The sequence below is a fragment of the Camelus dromedarius genome, unplaced genomic scaffold (genome assembly GCF_036321535.1).
Source record: "Camelus dromedarius isolate mCamDro1 unplaced genomic scaffold, mCamDro1.pat HAP1_SCAFFOLD_121, whole genome shotgun sequence".
NCBI classification, from domain to species: Eukaryota; Metazoa; Chordata; class Mammalia; order Artiodactyla; family Camelidae; genus Camelus; species Camelus dromedarius.
The window spans coordinates 2,930,797-2,940,435 of NW_026989801.1; positions in this window are offsets into that span (position 1 = coordinate 2,930,797).

Here is a 9,639-nt window from a genome sequence, read left to right on the forward strand (position 1 = left end):
GGGAACACAAAATTTCTTTTCAGTTGCAAACTCCATTCCATACATATATATGGGGAGGTAAAATTTCCAACTCGGTTTGACAGTGAAAACTGCAGGACCTTCAAACCGGCACTAGGAAACAGACTGAGAAAGCAGAGAAAAAGTGTCTCCTGCAAACTGTTCCCTTGGTTCTAGATGAACGAACGTCTCTCCACTTGCTCAGATCTGAGAGATAAGTGTGTGTGAAAGCCGTCCTTCACCTAGCTTGTTGGGAACACAAAGTTTCTTTTCAGTTGCAAACTCCATTCCATACATATATATGGGGAGGTTCTAGCTCCAACTCTGTTTGACAGTGAAAACTGCAGGAACTTCAAACCGGCACTAGGAAACAGACTGAGAAAGCAGAGAAAATGTGTCTCCTGCAACCCGTTCCCTTGGTGCTAGATGAACGAACGTCTCTCCACTTACTCAGTTCTGAGAGATAAGTGTGTGTGAAAGCCGTCCTTCACCTAGCTTGTTGGGAACACAAAGTTTCTTTTCAGTTGCAAACTCCATTCCATTCATATATATGGGGAAGTACTAGCTCCAACTCGGTTTGACAGAGAAAACTGCAGGAACTTCAAACCGGCACTAGGAAACAGACTGAGAAAGCAGAGAAAAAGTGTCTTCTGCAACCCGTTCCCTTGGTGCTAGATGAACGAACGTCTCTCCACTTGCTCAGTTCTGAGAGATAAGTGTGTGTGAAAGCCGTCCTTCACCTAGCTTGTTGGGAACACAAAGTTTCTTTTCAGTTGCAAACTCCATTGCATACATATATATGGGGAGGTACTAGCTCCAACTCGGTTTTACAGTGAAAACTGCAGGAACTTCAAACCGGCACTAGGAAACAGACTGAGAAAGCAGAGAAAAATTGTCTCCTGCAAACCGTTCCCTTGGTGCTAGATGAACGAACGTCTCTCCACTTGCTCAGATCTGAGAGATAAGTGTGTTTGAAAGCCGTCTTTCACCTAGCTTTTGGGAACACAATGTTTATTTTCAGTTGCAAACTCCATTCCATACATATATATGGGTAGGTACTAGCTCCAACTCGGTTTGACAGTGAAAACTGCAGGAACTTCATACCGGCACTAGGAAACAGAATGAGAAATCAGAGAAAAAGTGTCTCCTGCAACCCGTTCACTTGGTGCTAGATGAACGAACGTCTCTCCACTTGCTCAGTTCTGAGAGATATGTCTGTGTGAAAGCCGTCCTTCACCTAGCTTGTTGGGAACACAAAGTTTCTTTTCAGTTGCAAACTCCATTCCATACATATATATGGGGAAGTACTAGCTCCAACTCGGTTTGACAGAGAAAACTGCAGGAACTTCATACCGGCACTAGGAAACAGACTGAGAAAGCAGAGAAAAAGTGTGCCCTGCAACCCGTTCCCTTGGTGCTAGATGAACGAACGTCTCTCCACTTGCTCAGTTCTGAGAGTTAAGTGTGTGTGAAAGTCGTCCTTCACCTAGCTTTTTGGGAACACAAAGATTCTTTTCAGTTGCAAACTCCATTCCATACATATATATGGGGAGGAACTAGCTCCAACTAGGTTTTACAGTGAAAACTGCAGGAACTTCAAACCGGCACTAGGAAACAGACTGAGAAACAGAGAAAAAGTGACTCCTGCAAACCGTTCCCTTGGTGCTAGATGAACGAACGTCTCTCCACTTGCTCAGTTCTGAGAGATAAGTGTGTGTGAAAGCCGTCCTTCACCTAGCTTGTTGGGAACACAAAGATTCTTTTCAGTTGCAAACTCCATTCCATACATATATATGGGGAGGTACAAGCTCCAACTCGGTTTTACAGTGAAAACTGCAGGAACTTCAAACCGGCACTAGGAAACAGACTGAGAAAGCAGAGATAAAGTGTCTCCTGCAACCCGTTCCCTTGGTGCTAGATGAACGAACGTCTCTCCACTTGCTCATTTCTGAGAGATAAGTGTGTGTGAAAGCCGTCCTTCAACTAGCTTTTTGGGAACACAAAGTTTCTTTTCAGTTGCAAACTCCATTCCATACATATATATGGGGAGGTACTAGCTCCAACTCGGTTTGACAGTGAAAACTGCAGGAAATTCATACCGGCACTAGGAAACAGACTGAAAAATCAGAGAAAAAGTTTCTCCTGCAACCCGTTCCCTTGGTGCTAGATGAACGAACGTCTCTCCACTTGCTCAGTTCTGAGAGATAAGTCTGTGTGAAAGCCGTTCTTTACCTAGCTTGTTGGGAACACAAAGTTTCTTTTCAGTTGCAAACTCCATTCCATACATATATATGGGGAAGTACTAGCTCCAACTCGGTTTGACAGAGAAAACTGCAGGAACTTCATACCGGCACTAGGAAACAGACTGAGAAAGCAGAGAAAAAGTGTGCCCTGCAACCCGTTCCCTTGGTGCTAGATGAACGAACGTCTCTCCACTTGCTCAGTTCTGAGAGTTAAGTGTGTGTGAAAGCCGTCCTTCACCTAGCTTGTTGGGAACACAAAGATTCTTTCAGTTGCAAACTCCATTCCATACATATATATGGGGAGGTACTAGCTCCAACTAGGTTTTACAGTGAAAACTGCAGGAACTTCAAACCGGCACTAGGAAACAGACTGAGAAACAGAGAAAAAGTGACTCCTGCAAACCGTTCCCTTGGTGCTAGATGAACGAACGTCTCTCCACTTGCTCAGTTCTGAGAGATAAGTGTGTGTGAAAGCCGTCCTTCACCTAGCTTGTTGGGAACACAAAGTTTCTTTTCAGTTGCAAAATCCATTCCATACATATATATGGGGAGGTAGAAGCTCCAACTCGGGTTTACACTGAAAACTGCAGGAACCTCAAACCGGCACTAGGAAACAGACTGAGAAAGCAGAGAAAAAGTGTCTCCTGCAACCCGTTCCCTTGGTGCTAGATGAACGAACGTCTCTCCACTTGCTCAGATCTGAGAGATAAGTGTGTTTGAAAGCAGTCTTTCACCTAGCTTTTGGGAACACAATGTTTATTTTCAGTTGCAAACTCCATTCCATACATATATATGGGGAGGTACTAGCTCCAACTCGGTTTGACAGTGAAAACTGCAGGAACTTCATACCGGCACTAGGAAACAGAATGAGAAATCAGAGAAATAGTGTCCCCTGCAACCCGTTCACTTGGTGCTAGATGAACGAACGTCTCTCCACTTGCTCAGTTCTGAGAGATAAGTCTGTGTGAAAGCCGTCCTTTACCTAGCTTGTTGGGAACACAAACTTTCTTTTCAGTGGCAAACTCCATTCCATACATATATATGGGGAAGTACTAGCTCCAACTCGGTTTGACAGAGAAAACTGCAGGAACTTCATACCGGCACTAGGAAACAGACTGAGAAAGCAGAGAAAAAGTGTCTCCTGCAACCCGTTCCCTTGGTGCTAGATGAACGAACGTCTCTCCACTTGCTCAGTTCTGAGAGTTAAGTGTGTGTGAAAGCCGTCCTTCACCTAGCTTGTTGGGAACACAAAGATTCTTTTCAGTTGCAAACTCCATTCCATACATATATATGGGTAGGTACAAGCTCCAACTCGGTTTTACAGTGAAAACTGCAGGAACTTCAAACCGGCACTAGGAAACAGACTGAGAAAGCAGAGAAAAAGTGTCTCCTGCAACCCGTTCCCTTGGTGCTAGATGAACGAACGTCTCTCCACTTGCTCATTTCTGAGAGATAAGTGTGTGTGAAAGCCGTCCTTCAACTAGCTTTTTGGGAACACAAAGTTTCTTTTCAGTTGCAAACTCCATTCCATACATATATATGGGGAGGTACTAGCTCCAACTCGGTTTGACAGTGAAAACTGCAGGAAATTCATACCGGCACTAGGAAACAGACTGAAAAATCAGAGAAAAAGTTTCTCCTGCAACCCGTTCCCTTGGTGCTAGATGAACGAACGTCTCTCCACTTGCTCAGTTCTGAGAGATAAGTCTGTGTGAAAGCCGTTCTTTACCTAGCTTGTTGGGAACACAAAGTTTCTTTTCAGTTGCAAACTCCATTCCATACATATATATGGGGAAGTACTAGCTCCAACTCGGTTTGACAGAGAAAACTGCAGGAACTTCATACCGGCACTAGGAAACACACTGAGAAAGCAGAGAAAAAGTGTGCCCTGCAACCCGTTCCCTTGGTGCTAGATGAACGAACGTCTCTCCACTTGCTCAGTTCTGAGAGTTAAGTGTGTGTGAAAGCCGTCCTTCACCTAGCTTGTTGGGAACACAAAGATTCTTTTCAGTTGCAAACTCCATTCCATACATATATATGGGGAGGTACTAGCTCCAACTAGGTTTTACAGTGAAAACTGCAGGAACTTCAAACCGGCACTAGGAAACAGACTGAGAAAGCAGAGAAAAAGTGTCTACTGCAACCCGTTCCCTTGGTGCTAGATGAACGAACGTCTCTCCACTTGCTCAGTTCTGAGAGATAAGTGTGTGAAAGCCGTCCATCACCTAGCTTGTTAGGAACACAAAATTTCTTTTCAGTTGCAAACTCCAATCCATTCATATATAGGGGAGGTTGAAGCTCCAACTCGGTTTTACAGTGAAAACTGCAGGAACTTCAAACCGGCACTAGGGAACAGACTGAGAAAGCAGAGAAAAAGCATCTCCTGCAACCCGTTCCCTTGGTGCAAGATGAACGAACGTCTCTCCACTTGCTCAGTTCTGAGAGATAAGTGTGTGTGAAAGCCGTCCTTCACCTAGCTTGTTGGGAACACAAAGTTTCTTTTCAGTTGCAAACTCCTATGCATACATATATATGGGAAGGTACAAGTTCCAACACGGTTTGACAGTGAAAACTGCAGGAACATCAAACCGGCACTAGGAAACAGACTGAGAAAGCAGAGAAAAAGTGTCTCCTGCAACCCGTTCACTTGGTTCTAGATGAACGAACGTCTCTCCACTTGCTCAGTTCTGAGAGATAAGTGTGTGTGAAAGCCGTCCTTCACCAAGCTTGTTGGGAACACAAAGTTTCTTTTCAGTTGCAAACTCCATTCCATACATATATATGAGGAGGTTCTAGCTCCAACTCGGTTTTACAGTGAAAACTGCAGGAACTTCAAACCGGCACTAGGAAACAGACCGAGAAAGTGGAGAAAAGTGTCTCCTGCAACCTGTTCCCTTGGTGCTAGATGAACGAACGTCTCTCCACTTGCTCAGTTCTGAGAAATTATTGTGTGGAAGCCGTCCATCACCTAGCTTGTTAGGAACACAAAGTTTCTTTTCAGTTGCAAACTCCAATCCATACATATATAGGGGAGGTTGAAGCTCCAACTCGGTTTTACAGTGAAAACTGCAGGAACTTCAAACCGGCACTAGGAAACAGACTGAGAAAGCAGAGAAAAAGTATTTCCTGCAACCCGTTCCCTTGGTGCAAGATGAACGAACGTCTCTCCACTTGCTCAGTTCTGAGAGATAAGTGTGTGTGAAAGCCGTCCTTCACCTAGCTTGTTGGGAACACAAAGTTTCTTTTCAGTTGCAAACTCTATTCCATACATATATATGGGTATGTACTAGCTCCAAAACGGTTTGACAGTGAAAAATGCAGGAACTTCAAACCGGCACTAGGAAACAGACTGAGAAAGCAGAGAAAAAGTGTCTCCTGCAACCCGTTCCCTTGGTGCTAGATGAACGAACGTCTCTCCACTTGATCAGTTCTGAGAGATAAGTGTGTGAAAGCCGTCCATCACCTAGCTTGTTAGGAACACAAAATTTCTTTTCAGTTGCAAACTCCAATCCATTCATATATAGGGGAGGTTGAAGCTCCAACTCGGTTTTACAGTGAAAACTGCAGGAACTTCAAACCGGCACTAGGGAACAGACTGAGAAAGCAGAGAAAAAGCATCTCCTGCAACCCGCTCCCTAGGTGCAAGATGAACGAACGTCTCTCCACTTGCTCAGTTCTGAGAGATAAGTGTGTGTGAAAGCCGTCCTTCACCTAGCTTGTTGGGAACACAAAGTTTCTTTTCAGTTGCAAACTCCATTCCATACATATATATGGGGAGGTACTAGCTCCAACTCGGTTTTACAGTGTAAACTGCAGGAACTTCAAACTGGCACTAGGAAACAGACTGAGAAAGCAGAGAAAAAGTGTCTCCTGCAACCCGTTCCCTTGGTGCTAGATGAACGAACGTCTCTCCACTTGCTCAGTTCTGAGAGATAAGTGTGTGTGAAAGCCGTCCTTCACCTAGCTTGTTGGGAACACAAAATTTCTTTTCAGTTTCAAACTCCTATGCATACATATATATGGGAAGGTACAAGTTCCAACACGGTTTGACAGTGAAAACTGCAGGAACATCAAACCGGCACTAGGAAACAGACTGAGAAAGCAGAGAAAAAGTGTCTCCTGCAACCCGTACCCTTGGTGCTAGATGAACGAACGTCTCTCCACTTGCTCATTTCTGAGAGATAAGTGTGTGTGAAAGCCGTCCTTCAACTAGCTTTTTGGGAACACAAAGTTTCTTTTCAGTTGCAAACTCCATTCCATACATATATATGGGGAGGTACTAGCTCCAACTCGGTTTGACAGTGAAAACTGCAGGAAATTCATACCGGCACTAGGAAACAGACTGAAAAATCAGAGAAAAAGTTTCTCCTGCAACCCGTTCCCTTGGTGCTAGATGAACGAACGTCTCTCCACTTGCTCAGTTCTGAGAGATAAGTCTGTGTGAAAGCCGTTCTTTACGTAGCTTGTTGGGAACACAAAGTTTCTTTTCAGTTGCAAACTCCATTCCATACATATATATGGGGAAGTACTAGCTCCAACTCGGTTTGACAGAGAAAACTGCAGGAACTTCATACCGGCACTAGGAAACAGACTGAGAAAGCAGAGAAAAAGTGTGCCCTGCAACCCGTTCCCTTGGTGCTAGATGAACGAACGTCTCTCCACTTGCTCAGTTCTGAGAGTTAAGTGTGTGTGAAAGCCGTCCTTCACCTAGCTTGTTGGGAACACAAAGATTCTTTTCAGTTGCAAACTCCATTCCATACATATATATGGGGAGGTACTAGCTCCAACTAGGTTTTACAGTGAAAACTGCAGGAACTTCAAACCGGCACTAGGAAACAGAATGAGAAACAGAGAAAAAGTGACACCTGCAAACCGTTCCCTTGGTGCTTGATGAACGAACGTCTCTCCACTTGCTCTGTTCTGAGAGATAAGTGTGTGTGAAAGCCGTCCTTCACCTAGCTTGTTGGGAACACAAAGATTCTTTTCAGTTGCAAACTCCATTCCATACATATATATGGGGAGGTACAAGCTCCAACTCGGTTTTACAGTGAAAACTGCAGGAACTTCAAACCGGCACTAGGAAACAGACTGAGAAAGCAGAGAAAAAGTGTCTCCTGCAACCCGTTCCCTTGGTGCTAGATGAACGAACGTCTCTCCACTTGCTCATTTCTGAGAGATAAGTGTGTGTGAAAGCCGTCCTTCAACTAGCTTTTTGGGAACACAAAGTTTCTTTTCAGTTGCAAACTCCATTCCATACATATATATGGGGAGGTACTAGCTCCAACTCGGTTTGACAGTGAAAACTGCAGGAAATTCATACCGGCACTAGGAAACAGACTGAAAAATCAGAGAAAATGTTTCTCCTGCAACCCGTTCCCTTGGTGCTAGATGAACGAACGTCTCTCCACTTGCTCAGTTCTGAGAGATAAGTCTGTGTGAAAGCCGTTCTTTACCTAGCTTGTTGGGAACACAAAGTTTCTTTTCAGTTGCAAACTCCATTCCATACATATATATGGGGAAGTACTAGCTCCAACTCGGTTTGACAGAGAAAACTGCAGGAACTTCATACCGGCACTAGGAAACAGACTGAGAAAGCAGAGAAAAAGTGTGCCCTGCAACCCGTTCCCTTGGTGCTAGATGAACGAATGTCTCTCCACTTGCTCAGTTCTGAGAGTTAAGTGTGTGTGAAAGCCGTCCTTCACCTAGCTTGTTGGGAACACAAAGATTCTTTTCAGTTGCAAACTCCATTCCATACATATATATGGGGAGGTACTAGCTCCAACTAGGTTTTACAGTGAAAACTGCAGGAACTTCAAACCGGCACTAGGAAACAGACTGAGAAACAGAGAAAAAGTGACTCCTGCAAACCGTTCCCTTGGTGCTAGATGAACGAACGTCTCTCCACTTGCTCAGTTCTGAGAGATAAGTGTGTGTGAAAGCCGTCCTTCACCTAGCTTGTTGGGAACACAAAGTTTCTTTTCAGTTGCAAAATCCATTCCATACATATATATGGTGAGGTAGAAGCTCCAACTCGGGTTTACACTGAAAAATGCAGGAACCTCAAACCGGCACTAGGAAACCGACTGAGAAAGCAGAGAAAAAGTGTCTCCTGCAACCCGTTCCCTTGGTGCAGGATGAACGAACGTCTCTCCACTTGCTCAGATCTGAGAGATAAGTGTGTTTGAAAGCAGTCTTTCACCTAGCTTTTGGGAACACAATGTTTATTTTCAGTTGCAAACTCCATTCCATACATATATATGGGGAGGTACTAGCTCCAACTCGGTTTTACAGTGAAAACTGCAGGAACTTCAAACCGGCAGTAGGAAAAAGACTGAGAAATTGGAGAAAAGTGTCTCCTGCAACCCGTTCCCTTGGTGCTAGATGAACGAACGTCTCTCCACTTGCTCATTTCTGAGAGATAAGTGTGTGTGAAGCCGTCCTTCAACTAGCTTTTTTGGAACACAAAGTTTCTTTTCAGTTGCAAACTCCATTCCATACATATATATGGGGAGGTACTAGCTCCAACTCGGTTTGACAGTGAAAACTGCAGGAAATTCATACCGGCACTAGGAAACAGACTGAAAAATCAGAGAAAAAGTTTCTCCTGCAACCCGTTCCCTTGGTGCTAGATGAACGAACGTCTCTCCACTTGCTCAGTTCTGAGAGATAAGTGTGTGTGAAAGCCGTCCTTCACCTAGCTTGTTGGGAACACAAAGTTTCTTTTCAGTTGCAAACTCCATTCCATACATATATATGAGGAGGTTCTAGCTCCAACTCGGTTTTACAGTGAAAACTGCAGGAACTTCAAACCGGCAGTAGGAAAAAGACTGAGAAATTGGAGAAAAGTGTCTCCTGCAACCCGTTCCCTTGGTGCTAGATGAACGAAAGTCTCTCCACTTGCTCAGTTCTGAGAAATTAGTGTGTGGAAGCCGTCCATCACCTAGCTTTTTAGGAACACAAAGTTTCTTTTCAGTTGCAAACTCCAATCCATACATATATAGGGGAGGTTGAAGCTCCAACTCGGTTTTACAGTGAAAACTGCAGGAACTTCAAACCGGCACTAGGAAACAGACTGAGAAAGCAGAGAAAAAGTATTTCCTGCAACCCGTTCCCTTGGTGCAAGATGAACGAACGTCTCTCCACTTGCTCAGTTCTGAGAGATAAGTGTGTGTGAAAGCCGTCCTTCACCTAGCTTGTTGGGAACACAAAGTTTCTTTTCAGTTGCAAACTCCATTCCATACATATATATGGGGAAGTACTAGCTCCAAAACGGTTTGACAGTGAAAACTGCAGGAACTTCAAACCGGCACTAGGAAACAGACTGAGAAAGCAGAGAAAAAGTGTCCCCTGCAACCCGTTCCCTTGGTGCTAGATGAACGAACGTCTCTCCACTTGATCA